The sequence below is a fragment of the Balaenoptera borealis genome (genome assembly GCF_965194805.1).
Source record: "Balaenoptera borealis genome assembly, chromosome: 13".
Lineage (NCBI taxonomy): Eukaryota > Metazoa > Chordata > Mammalia > Artiodactyla > Balaenopteridae > Balaenoptera > Balaenoptera borealis.
The window spans coordinates 66,724,119-66,744,355 of NC_138870.1; the positions used below are offsets into that span (position 1 = coordinate 66,724,119).

A 20,237-nucleotide genomic window follows, 5' to 3' on the forward strand; every position below is an offset into this window, starting at 1 on the left:
AATGTGTTCTTTCCTGATAAAGAAAATGCCATTCTGCAGTTAGGAAAAAACAACAGGCCATTATTACATTAAAAAAACACTGTGCCTTTATTTTATTGGAATCACTTAGTTTATTTGCCTGATTATTTGTTTTCAGCTATTAGAATGTATTTAAAGCTGCTTGAAAACCCACACAGCACTGGACACTGATGTGTTCCTGTTACACCCTTTAGTAGACACCTTGAAATTCTCCACATAATTTGGGAAATTATTTGGAAAATGCTTTACTCTGCTGTATTAAGGGAACTTAAGTTCTTGTAGTTTTGCTGTTTCTTGAGCACAGCCAACTTTCCCTGCCGCAGACATGGCGCTTCCAATTCTCTCCACCCAGAAGGTTCTTACCTGGGTGCCCACACAGCTGTCTTCCTCACTTTAGTCTCTGTTCAAATATCTTTCCAGAGTGGCTTTCTGGAACCACCGTGCCTAAAATAGCCTCTCCAGCCTGCTTTCTGCTTGATTCTTTTAAGTCTTGCCTACCTATATTTTTCTTCATAGCCATTATTACTACCTGGAGTTATAGTGATTCACTTTCTTATTGATTCCATGAGGATAAGGATCTTATGTGCTATATTCACCTCTCTCAACAGTGCCTGTCATATTGGAGGTGCTCTCAATATTATATATTTTATATATATTTATACTTATATATGTATCAAACCCATGTTTAATGTAGAAAGCAAGTTGAAAACCAAAAGATTTAGGCAAGTGACAACCACACACACTTGAAGCCAATTTATTTATTTATTTATTTTTTAAATTTATTTTATTTTTATTTATTTTTGGCTGCGTTGGATCTTTGTTGCTGTGCGCCGGCTTTTCTCTAGTTGTGGCGAGCGGGGGCTTCTCTTCGTTGCGGTGCGCAGGCTTCTCATTGCGGTGGCTTCTCTTGCTGCAGAGCACGGGCTCTAGGCGCGCCGTGAAGCCAATTTATGATTGAATAATACCATACCCTAAGTGTCCGAAAAAATGAATTCCTTTTTTCCCAAGGAGTGGGCAAACTAAAACATAATATGCTCTAGTTATTTTAACTTGTAACAAAAGAACTGTTATTTAAAAGCATAAAAAAGAAGCTTTATTAAGATAAATTCTATTTGCAACAATTAATTTAAACGTATGGCATCACAAACCTTTATTATTTTGTAATTGCTTTAAATAAATAGAGACCAATTTAGCTATGGGATTTGCATTAACTACTGGCCGAGTTTTAATGGTCAGATTGCCTGTCTGTGGATGGCGAGATCTCCTTATACCTTCCCAGGCTATATTTATTTGAGTTTGCCCATTTCTTTGTATAGGCATAGTGTGAATTGATAAAGATCTCTGTATTTGATCAGGATAAAAGAGCAAAAGAGGAATACTGAATATCACCAGATCCATAGGATGAGATTACTGCTTGCTTGTTCAAGTAATATTATAGAAATACATGGTTATTTTAATCATCTCAAAGATGTCTCCATGAAAAATGTGTTAGAAAACTTCAGAAAAATAATGCATTGTTGGTTGACAAGCCACTTCAAATTTCCTTTCTGTGGAGTTATTTGTGTTCTATCATCCAGTCAGACCTTATCAGATATTTCTTTACTCCAATAGAAAAATACACTTTTCAACATAATCTTCTCATATTATTGTTGTCCTTCTGAGACTTTAAGTGTAAATTCTGTAATATAATACATGTTCCTGGCCAGCCTAATGCTTTAGAAGTTCAAAATCCAAAAACACATAAATAAACTAATATGGACAGAGCTAAACTAATATGGATAGAGCATGATGATTGGGTAATTCAGTGAAGATTTTATGCTTTTTCTTAAGTAAAAGCTACACTTTACTGCTGACCTTGTCTCCAGAGCAACAGAGTAGTTGAAATGGGAATAAGAAATAGAAAATGCATGTGGGGTTCCTGCCATTCAGTGTGGAATAATAACAGTAATAGATTTTCTAAGAGCATTATTTCAAAGGGCTCTTACGTTAACAATCATCACACAAATATTTTTTTCCCTATATTCAGTGGTTGGAACATTACTCTCTTACTCAGGAAGCTGCACAAGATATATTTGGCTTTGGAAGTCCCACGTGGTAGTAGGATACTTTCTCCTTCCTAGGTAATTTCTACTAATGCAGATATCAATTATGCTTTCAGACTTTTCAATATCTTGCCCTGTGTCTTATGGGTAGTGCAGATTGGTTTTGTTTCATAGCCTTTGTTAATGCGTTTGCAGATTGCATTGAAAGAGTCTGAGAAAATTACTCCATACATCAGCATCAACAGTCCAAATTGTTTTCTTTTTTTTTTGAAATCTACATACTGTGCTAGTGTACTACACTGTACAAATCAGTAAAAAAAAAAAAAAAAAAAATTAAATGATTAAAGTTCGTTCTGGAAAGTTTTAGGTCCGGAGCAAACGTACTTTTTGAATGCTTCTCAAAATTGAGCAAGAGAAAGGGAAGTAAATAAAAACGACTATGAAACCAAACATATATGCTGCTCTCTTCCTACCATCCAGATTCAGAAATACTTGTGACTTCTGACTTGGTGATTAATGTAACATCACTTGTGAAATCAATGAAAGTAAAATATTTTCCATACATGCATTGCTTTTCTCTAGCTAATGAACCTTAAATGAAGTTCTATTTATATAGATGTGCTAAGTGTGAACAGAGGAGGTTACTTGGTAATTGTAAGTTAATTAATTATAGCTGTAATAAATGCTTCTTTAAGAATTCCTATGGTAACATTTTGCAAGTAAAGATAATGTTATAGCCAACTGTGTTATCAAGATAATGCTCTTCTTTACTCAGCCATGTGTAGAAGAATAACCTTAACTGAATGTTGCAATGTTTCTAACCTGCATCGTATAAATTCTAATACATTTAAGTGCCATTGTGCTTAATTTTTATATCAGACTTGCTTCACTGTCTCCGTGTACTTTTCTTTTTCCCTCCTGGGTACAGATTGTCTATGCCACATAGAACAAATGATAGGACATTTTGTTAAATCAGGTAATGTCTTTCTCTTCCATGTGTCATGAATTTCAGTGTTACGAACACTTTCATGGAAGAAACAAAAACGTTGTACACTTTATAATACACTTTCAAAAACTGCCCAACAATACTTTGTTATATTTTACTCAAATATTTTTATAGCACAAAGTGAAATAAAGCATTACCTAATCAGAAGACTACTACCCAATTGCTTTGCTACATTGATCTTCTGAGAAACCTGCATTTGCTCCTTGTTGCCTTCTGTAATCTCATTCTAAGATTGTCTACAATATGGTCCAACCTACTTTTCCAGCCTTATTTCTCTCTCCTTGCATACACCTGGTTCTCCTGCCATACCAGCCTACTGTCTAGAAACCAAAGATGCCTAGTGCTTTTCCTCCTCCATCGCTTTGCTTCTCCATAACTGGTCCCTCTGAGATGCTTTGCCCTATCAAAACTCAAACAAAGAATAGATCTTCCATGTACCCTAAGCCATTAGGGCTTTTGCTACTCCTTTGGATTTTAGTTTATATACAAAGAGAACTCATTACAGTCTGCTATGGGTAAGAGTTGTGAGTGGGTTCAACGCTCCCTCCCCCACCTTATCTTCTGGATAGAAATTTCTTGGGATTTCTCATTTTTGTATTCAGAACAGTGTTAGGCAGGTGCCTTGCCCACCAAAATATTCCATCAGCAAAATCCATTAAATGAAAATATATCATGAAGGGAGTGCATCATTTGCTTTAGTGAGGCTTTCACAGAATGAAAGAAATAAGAATAGTTGTTTAAACAGTCTTATGTTTAAATTAAATGGAGGGGTAAAGTGATAGTGTCAGCTCAGAAGTACACCTACATTGTCCTTAAATAATGACTTGATTTAGGTGAAACAGGTCAGTTTCCTTCAGATGTGTATCATGTCTCCAATATTGTTGCTTCAATTCTTATCTGCAGTCTGCACTCACCTCCCATGATCACCATCTAGACTTTTGGAGCTATTGCTCATGTATATACACATACATACATATATGTATATATGTATGTATCCTTATTTATATTTTCTTTATTCCAGAAAGAATAAAACATTTGTATTTAATAACAGAATAAATGCTCATCCAATTTTAAGGATTGATTTACATAAATGACACCTACTAAATAAATCCTTGATAAAAGAGAGGTGAATTAAAATAATCTCAAAATAGTATCATTTGCAATGAATTTAACTATGAATGCCACAATTATTTGATTCCTTCCATGTTAAAAGTCTATTTTAAAAGTCACTAAGAACATTTTCCTGACCTAGAGAGCTTGTAAATTTTATTATATACCTCCTGCAAATACTTCTGATCATCAATTTTAAATAGTAATATTAAATTTGAGGTTGTGGTACACTGTGCCCGATGTGTTGATTGGGTCTTCTATGTTAACTTCTTTTCTTGGCATTTGCTTCTTTTCAATAAAGGAGCATGAAGACCGTCCAACATAGAAACGGCCTCTTAGGACCATGAATAATCTGTTATAGCTTATCAAAACAATGCAGAATTTTATATTTTAGGCTTGAATGTCCCTAATTCACCAAGACAGTCACCTCTCACCCCTTGTTAAGGTAATGATCCATGTTAGTTCCCTATCATGTAACTTTCATATTAGACACATCACAGAACTAACCTGGCTTTTTCTTGTAGAACCACCTAAAAGAAAAGTGAACAAGTACACAGATAATGGGCAAAAGAATAAGGTTTAACAGGTAGTAGTTTTCTACCTGGGAGAGAGAGAATGTGGAATAGTATAGAATAAGATATAATATTCTCTGCTTGAAATGTCTGGAGTTTATGATACAAACGCACCATCAAATTGGTAAACTAGACTTTTAGTGAGAGGGTACTGCATAGAGAAGGGAGACTGATTGGGTTCTTCAAGTGTTTAGTTCAACAGACATTTATTTAGAACCTCATATATGCCAGGCAATGTACTAGGTACTTCCTAGTACATTGTCATGGAGTTAAACAACCCCAAAAACTTTAACATGATGTACTAAGTGCTATGATACAGATATGAATTGGCATTCTATTGGACAGAGACCTTTTCTTCTACTTCATTTTGTTCCACACAACTCCTGGAATGGTACTACAGAAACACAAGGACATTTGTTGAGATTTGCCTGATTAGAGAGATGGAACTGTGACTTGACTTGGGGCCACCTCCAGTATACGGACAGTAAGACTGATTTGTATTCAATTTGGAAAAGGTCTGTGCTTCCCATCAACCTCTGCCAACCAAGTTTACTATTCTTAATATAATTAGCATTTAAATGATTTCATTATGTTGACATTTTAGTCCATGTTATGATTGCTAGTAAAATTAGAAATCCACATGTGGTAGATGATACTACATAGACTTCATTGAAGTCTGTTAAAGTGAATTATTACATGATTAGTTTCTGAGTCTCCCCTATATCAAAGAGATGGAAGTGATGATAATAAAATCAGTTTCTTTTCAAAAATGACATGACCTTAAACTATAACTGAAGAGGAAATTACAATGCTAGGGAATTCTATGGCAAAAACCAGAACACCACTGAGAAACATAGTAAAAATTCACTTGCTGTAATATGTAATTCCAAAAGAATTTTTATTTTAAATTGAAGGTTGTTCTCTTCAGCTGAGTTTTCTATCAGTGGGCCCAAAACTCAGGCCCTTATAATCCCTGCCTAGAATCCTACCTCCAAGGGAATTTCCCTGTTCTAAGGACTTAGTTCTAAGGAATTAATCTTGATCGTATTCCTTTTGACGGTGAAAATTAGTTGCCATTCACATTAGACCCCTAAAGGATCAAAGAATAGAAGCTGAGAAACAAGCTCACCCATGTTATTGCCTCACTGGATCTGTTGTTATTACATTCATTATATCATTTCATGGGTGAAATGAAAGTCTTTTTCCAAACCCAAGTAAAATAGTGTCAAATTTTTAAGTAAAATTTTATTGAACTCTCCTCCAAATTTCTAATGCTAGATCACTCAACTGCTTTCTCTAGTGAAAAATCTAGTGTGACTTAACTATACATTCCCCATGTAACTTGTTGGACAGTCTTCATTTCTCAAATATATTTAGGTTTTTAAAACATCTTTGAGTTCTCGGAGTAAATCATTAATTCAAAATTTTATAGGATTGCATTTATGGTTATTTTAAGAAAAAGAATTTTATCAGAATCAAGTGGTTTGTTCGTATAGCAAGTGTCTTATTTCGTTTCTTCTGCCCTTTGGTCTTTTCTATTTATCAATTTGTTTTCATCCACTGATGTCTGGTGTTTGGAAACTGACTTCATGTGCATTCACTTTTGGAGTGGAAATCCCATTCTATTCTTTGAAATGCTTACCATTTCCAATACCCACACATCTAATTCTAAGAACTAGTTTTTAAAATGTGTTTTCTCCAAGTAAAGTTTTTTGGTTTTGGTTTTTTTGCTTGTTTGTTTGCTTTTTGTTTTTTTTTTTAATTTCTAAACCTCTTAGAATTAAATAAGCATTGTCCATTTAAAGAGTTGAGAGTTTGGCTGTTTGAGTTAACACAAACTTTTGTGTTTTGGGGTCATCACATAACATCTTTTAGCCATCCCCCTGGTATTTATTTAGCTCTTAACGTAGATATTCACTCAAATTTGGTTGACTCTAGTTAGAAAATGTATCTCTAGACATCCATGACCATGCAACTTTTACTTCCTGCCTAATCTGATGTGAAATATGTAGATGTTTGTAGGACAAATGTTTTATGCGTCTCATAAATATATCCTTGAAGGTAATCCCACAATAGTAAATCCTCATATGTAGATGAAACTATTATGTTGATTTAGAAATCTTTTGTTTAATGTAGGAATAATGCGATTCAGGTAAAAGTTCCAGGAGTAGTAATGAATTTACAAAGGTTACATGCTGAACATTCCTTGAAAAGACTTCTACTTTTAAGGCTTTTTATGCTGCAGAGATTAGATATATTCAATTACTTTTAGAAATCAAAGATACCTCAATAAATCAAGTAATCTAGTCTTTTTCCTTAGGGTAGGTATTGTGTTACCCCATCTTACAGATGAAGCAATTAAGATGCAGAAAGCATGTGAATTGCTTCAGGTGATACACACTGAATAAGTAGAAGAGGAATGTCTAGAAAATAGGCTTTTTACCTTCTCAAAGTCCATTCCAACACTACAGAGACTTTGTTGCAAAAGAAAAATGGGATTCAGATAGAGAGCTGAATGTAGATACTAACTCTACCACTTACTAATTCCAAAGAAGTTGTGACCTGAGTTTGCTCCTAGGCAGAGATTTAACACCTACTTCACCATGTCCTTGTGAAGATGAATGTGATAAATATATGCAGTTTGCTGAGTGCAGCTAATTAAATAGCAGTTATACTTACTTTTTTAAAATCATGCTGCTTCTCCAAAAATAAGCATATAAACCCCGACAATGAATCTTTGAAGAGGGCAGTTTTTGTGTGAATATAAAGGCCCAGGATACTATAAGCAAATTTGTGTTGATGTTTTTTAATGTACCAGTAAGAAAGAGATAAAGAAGACAATGTCTTGAGAACTAGTTTAATGTGAGAAATCACTTATTTTCTATTTTATCTCTACAATTTTTCCCCAATTAAATAGAAGTGACTGAAGACCACTTCTTCTAGGCTATGGTTTTGTCACAGTTGGCCCTGAACTTCCAGCTTGGTACTTTCCCATGGTGCTGAACTAAACTCAAAACACAACAAAATTTGAGCCAATTAGCATAGACCTGTAAAGATTTCATGCCGTATCCCAACATCACGCTTATTTGGTCATTGAACTTTGTTGGGCTTGAATTTGCAGCAAATCAAGGTTTAAATGTCATTTTCTCTCCTTCAGTCTTAAATCTGTATACAGAATTGATGCCCCACTCCCCCTACCCAACCTCAAAAAAATTGGGAAAGTTGAGTTAACTTATTTTCATTGCTTGTCACTTCATCGTGTCTTATTAGGACAGGTGCAGTTTTTATAGCTACCTTGGAGCCCTTTGCAAAGATATTTGGTTGGCTTCTCCTTTTCCAGCAATTATGTCAGCATCTATGTTATGTAAATATTCTCCACAGTCTCTAATTGTTGCAGCACCAGAATCTGTAGAGAAATCAAAACCCTCTGAAAATAGTCCAGTTCGTTTGTGTTATCTTTCCCTTGTGCCTTCCTCCTCTTTTGTACCCCTGGCTGCCCACAGAGACACTAATTCTACCATCAGCGACCCTCCAGCTTTCTTATTGTGGTATCACCATCAGTGGTCTTGATTTGAACATAGAACCATAAGAAACATTCTGCTCTCTTCTGACAAAGCTGGGAAAGTGGCCCCTCTCACCTCTCCGATAGATCAGACTGAATTGGCAAACTAATTTCAAGTCATAGATTCAGGTGCCTTTCAGGCTATTTGACTAGGTCTTTCTAGTTAAATAACAGTATACCTTTCATCCCCCTATAATAGGTCCTTGGCCTTTCTTCCCAAAAATGCCGAGAGGAATAGGTGCTGATAAGAAAGCAAGGCAGGGGATACACAGAAGTCCCAGGATCACCAACCATGGTTAATGGCCAAGAAGTCATTTTTTGGTATCTGCCAATCAGTATTCCAGTACATTTTCTGAGCTCAAAATATACTCTGCCCATCTCCATCAACAGATGGGTATTTACCATGCATTTACTCATTTTAAGTACCACCTTATTGTAGGGAAACACAAATGCATAGCACATGCCTCCTCTAGTAGTCAATTCAAAATCAGCATAGATGGGACTGGGGAAAGTAATGAGATCATATATAAGTAAGGGCTAAATTATGTGTTACTGAATGTAAGTGCTCCACAAGCTTGTAGGAAAGAAAACATGAGAAAGCTAGTGGGTTTTTTTTCAATTTGTTTTATTGAAGTATAGTTGATTTACAATGTTGTGTTAGTTTCTGCTATACAGTAAAGTGATTCAGTTATACATAAATATAATTGTTTGCATTTGTTAATCCCAAACTCCCAATCCATCCCTCTCTTACCACCCTTCCCCTTGGCAACCACAAGTCTGTTCTCTATGTCTGTGAGTCTGTTTCTTTTTCATAGATAGGTTCATTTGTGTCATATTTCAGATTCCACATATAAATGATGTCATATGGTATTTGTCTTTCTCTGTCTGACTTACTTCACTTAGTATGATCATCTCTAGGTCCATCCATGTTGCTGCATTATTTCATTCTTTTTTACGGCTGAGTAGTATTCCATTGTGTGTGTGTGTGTGTGTGTGTGTGTGTGTGTGTGTGTATCTATCTATCACATCTTCTTTATCCATTCATCTATTGCTGGACATTTAAGTTGTTTCCATGTCTTGGCTATTGTAAAGAGTAAGAAGCCAGTGTTGATCATCAAAGGCATCATGGAGGTATCTGCAACTGTGCCTGGTGGGTCTTGAATTAAATAGCTCTTCATGGAATTAAATATAGATCCTAAGACTTTCTTCAGCTTTCTCTTCTCTAAGATGGACAGTAACAATTCTATGACCATGTAGTAACAATATTTCTATAAACTCCTGCCATTTCATGGCTTCTTTTGAACACTTTCCACTTCTATTCACTTGGGAACTCTAGATGTGGAAGCAGAGGGTGTGTAGTGTCACAATAATAATAAAAAGAACAGATAAAGATGTCTACATCTGCATGCTTCTATCAGTAGTATATGTAAATGTCACTTCACACATGCCAAAGCCATAAAGCACATTTTGCATTCTCTCTTCTATATTAAAGTCTCTTTCGATGGGATTTGTTTCCCATTACTTGCATCAATGCATTGCTCTTTTATTCATCTTTTCTTTTCCACCCTCCATTTGTCTTCATTTAAAACTCATATCTGGCTATTCTCTTCTACAAAAATGTTCACAGTTACCCATTTTAATAAACAGAACCACATACAGAAATATTTAGAAACGGAAGGCACCTTAGAGAATCACCTTTTTCCACACTCATGGCTGATGAAATTGAGGTTAAAATAGATTAAGGGGTTTGCCTAAAGTCACACACTAGATAAGACAGAGGCAGACTAGGATTATGACACTTAATTTTACTTTTATCAATATTCAATATTATTCATTCAACAAACATTTATTTGTGTGATAGGAACAATTCTAGGAGCTGAAGGCCAACAGAGGCTCCCCTAGGCATAATTCTGGTCCTGTGACTCATGTTTCTTCGAGTTTCTTCTCCCTTTGCTGTGCTCACTGTGGCTTTCTGCTATACCTTTTTTAAAAATTGTTTTATTTCTTCATGTATTGATAGTGTCCTTATCTTCACTCAGTCCCAATTAACTTTCCCGAGCTTTTCATTTAATTAATTCCCATCCTCCTTTTCAAGGTACAAACTGGCTCTCTCCTGGCTCAGTGCCATTCTGCCTCATTATCAGGCCCCCATTCTAAAATAATTATTTTGAGTATAATGAAAATGTTAAACATGGTTGAACCCAGTATGTGATTTGTTATAACTCTGACTGCCAACAGATGTTTTGTAGTATGTTTTGACTTGTATAATAAAGTGTCACATCAAAAAAATGAGCAAACCCTTCATCCTTCCCCTGACCCACCCATTTCATTCTTTGTTGGTAAATATTTGCTTCTGTCGTAATGAGGACAGGCTTGTTAGACTTAAGCCTCTTAAGTGACTGTGAAAGGTTAGATACAAAGCATAGGTAAAATGTTCTTTCCTCTAATATGAGGTACAATCTTTTGGCCTTCTACCTTCCTTTAAAGGAAAGTCCATATTCTGTGTTATTGCCTTATTTACTGTTCCTACCAGCAACTATAGTGATTGCATTTAGGTACAGAATATTTGTTTACTCTATTACTTGATGGAATATTTTTCTTTTATCACCTAATATTCTCTAATAGTTACCCAGATAAATGTCATTGTCTTATCTTTTGTAGCTATAGACAGAATAAAACCATCTTGTGCTTGATGATCAAAATAAGAATAGCCACAGTTCGGTGTAATGTTTTGTAGAGATACTGAAATATGGCATTTTATATTTATTTAATTTTTTTAAAAGATAGTTTTAGGTTCTCTTTTTTTGGTTATGTTTGTTTTGCTATTTCAAACTCTCATAAAGCGTTGCAACAATAGGACAGGAAGTTCTCATATTCCCTTTACCTAGATTAACCAACTGTTTACATTTTATCCTATATATCAGTTTCTCTTTCTCATAAAAAATGATATACATATATATACATATATATTCTTCATATTATATATGTTACATATGTGTGTGTATATATACAGTTCATAAACCATTTGAGAATAAGTTGGAAACATGGTGTGACTTATCCTAAATACTTTAGCATATATATCAGTGTATTTCCTGAGTACAGGACATTCTCTTACATTACAGAGAACAAGAATCAAACACAGGCAATTTATCGTTGATGTAATACCATTATCTAATGCATAGTCCACATTCAAATTTCATCCACTGTCACAATAATGTTCTTAATGGCTAATTGTTTTTTCCCATTGGTCCAGGATCTAATCTAGAATCATGTAAGCCATTTAATTGTCATGCTGTGCTTTACTTTTTTGTTTAAAAGCTTGCATTCAGTCACTAATGACCTGGATAGTGTCTCTTTTTAAAGTAGTTGCTGCTTGCTGACTACTGTTCCAAGAATAGGAATTTAAGCCAAAAGCTGTCTAACAAAATCCCTTAGGAATAATGTTATCTGTGCCGAGGAAATGGCACAACAACTTTGAAACCCTGTTGTGACGACAAGTTTTGGCATTTCAGTAGGAGACAGTAAAGAGAACTCTGAGTTTAGCAACATTTTGCAGTTCTGAAATTTAAAACTTGGAATAGAGATTCTGTTGCCATTCCAGTCAAGGGATAATGTTTACCAGTAGCCATGTTGCACAGATTCACAGTGCAGACTTTAAATCCAACCCTAAATAAATATTTAGCTCAATGCTGTGTTAGTGAATGCTCAGTTAAAATCAATGTTTTCATCAAAATGAAATACTGGAGATATTTTTTAAAGTTTGGATGTAAATATTAGTTATTTGTCATTTTTTAATCTAAGTCCCCTTTCTTAAGCTGTGCATTTTTAAATGTCTAGCATTAAAATGAATATAAGTAGTTCCCTCCCCCCCCAAAAAAACAAGAAACACTGATCTGTAGTATTTATGATGCCTAAAGCATGCAGTGTTTTGCTTAGTTCTGTAAATAGAATTATGATTAGGGCTACAAGGCTTCCACAGCAATTTCTAGCCACTGTTGAGCAATAGTGATACCTAAGTCTCAGACAATTTTCTTTTTTCTCCATGTCAGGCTTGCTTCTAAAACTAGATAAAAAGAACATGAAAGAGCCATCAGTTTTACTGACTATGAATACATATCATGTATTATGAAAACTATATGAACCTACCTACCTAAACAGATTCATTTTGGGTTTTTTTTAAGTATTGTAAAAACAGGCAAAAGTACCAAGTACCAGGAAACTGAGTCAGACCTACTGATAGCAATTACACTACTGGAAAACCAGATGGTTGACGGGAGGTGCAGAATCATCACGTGTTATTTTCACGTTTTCCCTCTAAAAGAGAGAGAGATGTTTATACATGCAAGAGACAAATTAGCTACCAGAAAAATACTATGCACATCCATATTCAGCACGTAGATTAAAAATAAAATAGTTGTTTGTTCCCTACAGTAGAACAGGCTTGCCCATTCATCCTTGTGATAGATATGCATGCAAAACCAAAATGAAACCAAATCCCTGCAGATGGCTCATAAGTCACAAAAGCTTTAATCCTTTCATTGCATCCCTTTGGGAAGCCTGTCCCTTGGTTAGTAATAACATGCAATATGTATAATGTCAAGTATTCTCTTAGTTTTTTAGTAGAAAGACTTCATTTTTTCTAACAGATTTTTGTCCCTGTATTTCATATAAAGAGCTTTATGCCACTCTGTTACCTTAATATGTACGTCCATAGAATTCTGTTGTAGCTTTTGTTTTAATAAGAAAAGTGTCAGTAAGCAGAAACTATGTATGGAAATCTTATCTAAAATTGATTGTGGCTCAGAGTCATATTTTAAGAGGCAGGCAGGTAAATCTAAGGTGCATTTTTACATTGCTCTTTCTAGTGGATTTTGCTAGAAAACAGTTGAGTTTCAAGCAGGACTAAAATGAAAGGAGACCTTGGAGTCTTAACCATTGAACAGATGCAGTAAATGCAGCTTTGGAAATATAGCTGTCACGTCACATCTTTTCCACTGAGTACCTATGTAAGCCAATCACCAGAGCTGCTGTCATTATAATATTTTTGTACTTTTGTTGAAAACAGACGCTGTGAGAACTCTTTAAACAGAGTAACGTGCCTATTATCAACCTATTTTTAAATACTTCTTTCCTTCTTGATTTTCATTCCATTTAAATTTTTGATGACCAAAACTGATGAGAACTTATAATAAAAAGGTACTTGTCTCTAGCACTGTGAAATTGTTCATTTGTGATTTGCTAACTTATCAAACCAAATCAGAAATTCTTGATATCTTTATAACATTAAAGCAGTTCCTGATATTGACTCTTGGGAAGGATTTAATTTTCTTATTCTCTAAACTGAAAGTTGTACTGCTCTCTGCGATGCTGTGAGATTATTTTTCTCTTTATCCCTGATGGGATTTTATATATATGTGTGCATATATTATATATATAGTATATATGTGTATAAATGTATGTGTATGTACTTATACACATAAACACACACACTAGAATAGTTTTAGGTTATATCCGAACCTTGATATGGCTCCGAAAATAGGCAAATAGGTAGAATATATTGAAGTGCTCAATATAGCAACAGGCATTTAATTGACTAATAATTGTATGATTCCTTTTTAATGAATAAAATAATGAAATATTCTCTAACAATGTCTGCCTAACTTAGTAGTATTTCAGTTTTCAAATGGAAAAACTATAATGTAGGGAGCATAATGAACTTCCACAAAATCAGTGTATAAACTATGCACAGAACCTTGATCTCTAAATCTTCAACTTTAAAATCCCTATCTGTCTATCTTATACTATATCTACTAAATATATATATGATATTGTATTGTATTTGGATGTATATAGTGCAAGATGTTTAAGTAGAAATATTAAATAATAAAATGAATCAGTTATAATTCATGACAATATGAAATGATTCTGAACTATGTGTACTCACCTAACCATTGTGCATATTGTTTCCTTTTAGGAAAAAAAATACCTGAAAGAAAGAAAACAAAGAATAAAATACCCCAGAATTCCTAAAGAACAGTAAGTACTTTAACGAGACAATGATTATACTAGAGCTTCTATAAAATTAGAAGACCTTACAAATTTCTTTTACAGAAATATTCACCTTACTATTTTCTAAGATAAGAAACTAACATACTAAGTAAATGGAGCCTTCTAAAACTCAATTTCAATTTACTGGAGCAAACTGAAAATCATTTATCCTATAATCCTCTTAGATAAGAGGCCAGGGTAATCCTTGTGATACATATATGTGGCAGAAAATGTTTATGTTGATTCCATCATATCTTTTGACTAGCATCGTATCATTTTAAATTCTATAGAAGAAAAACAAGTAATCAGTACAATTTAATCAAAGTACCTCACGTTCTCTGTATGTGATACAAATTTTTTTTCACTTTCAACAAAATTTTAAGCAGAATCAGTACACTTGGTTTGTTTATAGTCATTCAATTAGAATTATTAAAAAAATGGCAACCATCTGCAGGCATTAAAGCAGAGCTTAATCTCATTAGTACATTTCTTTCCAATCTTCTCACAACTTAATTATGACATGTATTTCCTTACATAGCTATTATTTGTTAGTAATAATTGCTTTCCTAAATATGTTTTTATTAAACAAAATTAAGTGCATTCTTGATATCATTCTTTCTGGTAAAACTAGTAATATTGTAATGATTTCCTAGATGTAAACAATTACATATAATGTAAACAATTATAAATTTTGAATATGTAAATATCAAAAATAGTAAAATAAATATAGGAAAGCAAAATCCACTTTGGTGACCCATGGTATATCACTTTTAATACCATGGTAGTTTTGAAATGAGTTTGCAAATGCACTTCTCTAAAATTTAAAACAGAAATGTTGAAGTAAAATGTAGTGAAGTAGCAAAATGATAGATCTATATCTTGATATATATCAAAACAGAATAAAGTCCAAGGGAAAGGCTATAAGTGTGATATAAAAAAAGAAATTCATGAATAATTTTTCTAGGATATATACAAAGTACACTTACATAATAAGATTTTCTAGCACCCAAAGAACTTTAAGATGTGATTCATGCATTAAATGATTAAATATAATTAATCATGGTAATGATGATATAAATGCAATTTATCTTAAACTTATTTTACTTTTGAAGTGTGAGAGAAGCAGGAAGAAAAGGATTTTCTTTTACTTACCTATCTGAATATTATCCCTGTGCTGCCTCACTTTATACAAAGTACTTTACCTCACTTTTTGTTGTGGTTATGGATGGCTATACACTTTCAGTTTTAATCAGAGATTTATAAAATTCAAACTTCAGAGCTTTCAAAAACTGTTCCTTGTTTTAAAAATGAAACTCCAAATATGTGAATTGCTTTTCTGAGGTGACATAATATGTTTACATCGTCTTGGGTATAAAAAGGATAATTTAAGAATTAGATTTTTCTATCATGTTTAAAAAAAAAAAAAGCGCTGCCAATTTGAGTGAATTGCAGAATATGAAATAAATGGGCAATTTCTTTTTGACATGTTTTATTGCCAACATCTTACTGACCAGAGAAAGTCAACTAAGGAATTCAGCCAAAACATAACACCTAGAAATTGTCCCACAAGAAGTCTAGCTTCCCTTTAAGTTTTGTTTTTATGTAAATAAGTCAGTTTTTAAACATAATTTCAATTCCTTACATTACTTATTGGGGAAAAGGTTGGATTTTTAAATGAAAACCATACATTTTTGTTTTAAGGTCTTTATACAAGAGCCAGATAATACCTACCCTAGCCTCTCACAATTTCTTAGTCATCTTCCTATAATTTTATTGTGACAAGCGATCAATGGCTTTTTATCTGATCTGATTAATCTATAACTTATTTGGTCTGTTATTCAGTGTGACTTATATAAGTTATTTGATTTGAAATGTAATTTTCAATAGGATTTAGTATGGCATACTTTGGAGGGACCTGATTCAAGTGATGACATCTTTTGCTCATTTGGAATAACCCTAGGGAAAATAATGTATGTTTCCAAGAAAAAAATCATGCCTTTTCTTGGTGCATTTTGTGGTATGGGGCCGTTTTTCCCTTCAGTCTTTGTCTTTTATTTAACAACAGCATGTTTAACTACTCATAAATAATTGTAAGGAAAAAGTGACTCTTTTTAAGATACATATCATCTGATTTAATGGTTCCAGAATTCTTATGCCCTAATCCTTCCTTCTATTTTTTTTTAATTTTTCTTTTATATTGGAGTATAGTTGATTAACAATGTTGTGTTAGTTTTAGGTGTACAGCAGAGTGATTCAGTTATACATATACTTGTATCTATTCTTTTTCAAATTCTTTTCCCATTTAGGTTATTGCAGAGTATTGAGCAGAGTTCCCTTGCATTACAGTAGGTCTTGTTGGTTACCTATTTTAAATATAGCAGTGTGTGCATGTCAATCCCAAACTCCATATTGATCCCTGCCCCCTCATCCTTTCTCCCCAGTAACCATAAGTTCATTCTCTAAGTCTGTGAGACTGTTTCTGTTTTGTAAATAAGTTCAATTGTATCATTTTTTTTTAAGATTCCCCATATAAGCGGTATCATATGATATTTGTCTTTGTCTGTCTTACTTCCCTTAGTATGATAATCTCCAGGTCCATCCATGTTGCTGCAAATGCCATTATTTCATTCTTTGTAATGGCTGAGTAATATTCCATTGTATTTATGTACCACTTCTTCTTTGTCCATTCGTCTGTCGATGGACATTTAGGTTGCTTCCATGTCCTGACTATTGTAAATAGTGCTGCAATGAACATTGGGGTGCATGTATCCTTTCGAACCATGGTTTTCTCCAGATACATGCCCAGGAGTGGGATTGCTAGATCATATGGTAACTCTATTTTTAGTTTCTTAAGGAACTTCCATAATGTTCTCCATAGTGGCTGTACCAGTTTACATTCCCATCAACAGCATATGAGGGTTCCCTTTTCTCCACACCCTCTCCAGCATTTATTGTTTGTAGACTTTTTGATGATGGCCATTCTGACCATTGTGAGGTGATACTCATTGTAGTTTTGATTTACATCTCTCTAATAATTAGCGATGTTGAGCATCTTATCATGTGCTTTTTGGCCATCTGTATGTCTTCTTTGGAGAAATGTTTATTTAGGTCTTCTGCCCATTTTTTTTATTTTTTCTTTAATGTTAAGCCACATGTTTGTAAATTTTGGAGATTAATCCCTTGTCGGTTGCATCGTTTGCAAATATTTTCTCCCTTTCTGTGGATGGTCTTTTCGTTTTCTTTCTGGTTTCCTTTGCTGTGCAAAAGCTTTGAGTTTAATTAGGTCTCATTTGTTTATTTTTGTTTATATTTCCACTACTCTAGGCGAGGGATCAAAAAAGATCTTGCTGTGATTTATGTCAAAGAGTGCTCTGCCTTTATTTTTCTCTAAGAGTTTCATAGTAGTTGGTCTTATATTTAGGTCTTTAATCCAGTTTGAATTTATTTTTGTGTATGGTATTGAAGAATGTTCTAATTTCATTTTTTTACATGTAGCTGTCCAACATTTCCAGCACCATTTATTGAAGAGACTGTCTTTTCTCCATTGTATATCCTTGCCTTCTTGGTCACAGATTAATTGACCACAGGTGCATGGATTTATCTCTGTACTTTCTATCCTGTTCCATAATCTATATGTCTGTTTTTGTGCCAGTACCATACTGTTTTGATGACTGTGGCTTTGTAGTATAGTCTGAAGTCCAGGAGCCTGATTCTTCCAGCTCCATTTTTCTTTCTTGAGATTGCTTTGGCTATTCAGGGTCTTTTGTGTCTCCATACAAATTTTAAGATTTTTTTATTCTAGTTGTGTGAAAAATGCCATTGGTAATTTAATAGGGATTGCATTGAATCTGTAGATTGCCTTGGGTAGTATAGTCATTTTGACAGTTTTGATTCTTCCAATCCAAGAACATGGTATATCCTTCCATCTGTTTGTGTTGTTTTCAATTTCTTTCATCAGCATATTAAAGATCAGCATATTAAAGTTTTCGGAGTACATATCTTTTGCCTCCTTAGGTGGGCTTATTCCTAGGTATTTTATTCTTTTGATGTGATGGTAAATGGGATCGCTTCTTTAATTTCTCTTTCTGAACTACTGTTGTTAGTGTATAGAAATGCAATAGACTTCTATGTATTTATTTTATATCCTGCATTACCGAATTCATTGATGAGTCTAGTAGTTTTCTAGTAGCATCTTTAGGATTTTCTATGTCATCTGCAAACACTGACAGTTTTACTTCTTCTTTTCCAATTTGGATTCCGTTTCTTTCTTTTTCTTCTCTGATTGCTGTGGCTAGGACTTACAAAACTATGTTGAATAAAAGTGGTGAGAGTGGACATCTTCGTCTTGTTCCTGATCTTATAGAAAATGCTTTCAGTTTTTCACCATTGAGCATTATGTTAGCTGTAAGTTTGTCATATATGGCCTTTATTATGTTGAGGTAGGTTCCCTGTATGCCCACTTCCTGGAGAGTTTTTTTTATCATAAATGGGTGTTGAATTTTGTCAAAAGCTTTTTCTGCATCTATTGAGATGATCATATGGTTTTTATTCTTCAGTTTGTTAATGTGGTGTATCACATTGATTAATTTGCATATATTGAAGAATCCTTGCATTCCTGGGATAAATCCCACTTGATCATGGTGCATGATTCTTTTCACGTATTGTTGGATTTTGTTTGTTAGTATTTTGTTGAAGATTTTTGTGTCTATGTTCATCAGTGATATTGGCCTGTAATTTTCTTTTCTGTGGTATCTTTGTCTGGATTTGGTATCAGGGTGATGGTGGCCTCATAGAATGAGTTTGGGAGTGTTCCTTCCTCTGCAATTTTTTGGAATAGTTTTAGAAGGATGGGTGTTAACTCTTCTCTAAGTGTTTGATAGAATTCACATGTGAAGCCATCTGGTCTTGGACTTTTGTTGGAAGATTTTTAATTACAGTTTCAATTTCATTACTTGTGATTGGTCTGTTCATATTTTCTACTTCTTCCTGGTTCAGTCTTGGAAGGTTATACCTTTCTAAGAATTTGTCCATTTCTTCTAGGTTTTCCTTTTATTGGCATATAGTTGCTTGTAGTAATCTCTTATGATTCTTTATTTCTGTGGTGTCATAACTTTTCCTTTTTCATTTCTAATTTTATTGTTTTGAGCTCTCTCCCTCTTTTTCTTAATGAGTCTGGCTAAAGGTTTATCAATTTTGTTTATCTTCTCAAAGAACTAGCTTTTAATTTCATTGATCTTTTGTATTGTTTTCTTCATCTCTATTTCATTGACTTCTGCTCTGATCTTTATGATTTCTTTCCTTCTACTAACTTTGGGTTTTGTTTGTTCTTCTTTCTCTAGTTGCTTTAAGTGTAAGGTTAAGTTGTTTATTTGAGGTTTTTCTTGTTTCCTGAAGTAAGATTGTATTGCTATAAACGTCCCTCTTAGAACTGCTTTTGCTGTGTCCCATATGTTTTGGGTCATTGTGCTTTCACTTTCATTTGTCTCTAGGTATTTTTTGATTTCCTCTTTGATTTCTTCAGTGATTCCTTGGTTATTTAGTAGCATATTGTTTAACCTCCACATGTTTGTGTTTTTTACAGTTTTTTTTTCCTTGTAGTTGATTTCTAATCTCATAATGTTGTGGTCAGAAAAGATGCTTGATATGATTTCAATTTTCTTAAATTTACCGAAGCTCACTTTTTGGCCCAGCATGTGATCAATCTTGGAGAATGTTCCATGTGCACTTGAGAAGAATATGTATTCTGCTGCTTTTGGATGGAATGATCTATAAATATCAGTTAATCCATCTGGTCTAATATGTCATTTAAGGCCTGTGTTTCCTTAGTGATTTTTCTGTCTGGATGATCTGTCCATTGATGAAAGTGGGGTGTTAGAGTC

At 33.9% G+C, this 20,237-nt stretch overlaps 1 protein-coding gene and 1 long non-coding RNA gene across 4 annotated transcripts in view; one reads left to right on the forward strand and one right to left on the reverse strand.

Annotated features, from left to right (window-relative positions):
• Positions 1-20,237, forward strand: part of SYT1 (synaptotagmin 1) — a 538,168-nt gene that overhangs the window by 163,934 nt on the left and 353,997 nt on the right. For all 3 annotated transcript variants that reach the window (XM_082351698.1, XM_082351697.1, XM_082351699.1), the window contains one exon: positions 14,285-14,346. The gene's annotated coding sequence lies outside the window, so the exon portion shown is untranslated. The remainder of the gene's footprint in view (positions 1-14,284; positions 14,347-20,237) is intronic.
• Positions 5,678-14,299, reverse strand: LOC309609817. The gene is made up of 2 exons (XR_014233602.1): positions 14,255-14,299; positions 5,678-12,624 (listed from the first exon to the last, which is right to left on the reverse strand). It is a non-coding gene; the product is annotated as an uncharacterized lncRNA (long non-coding RNA).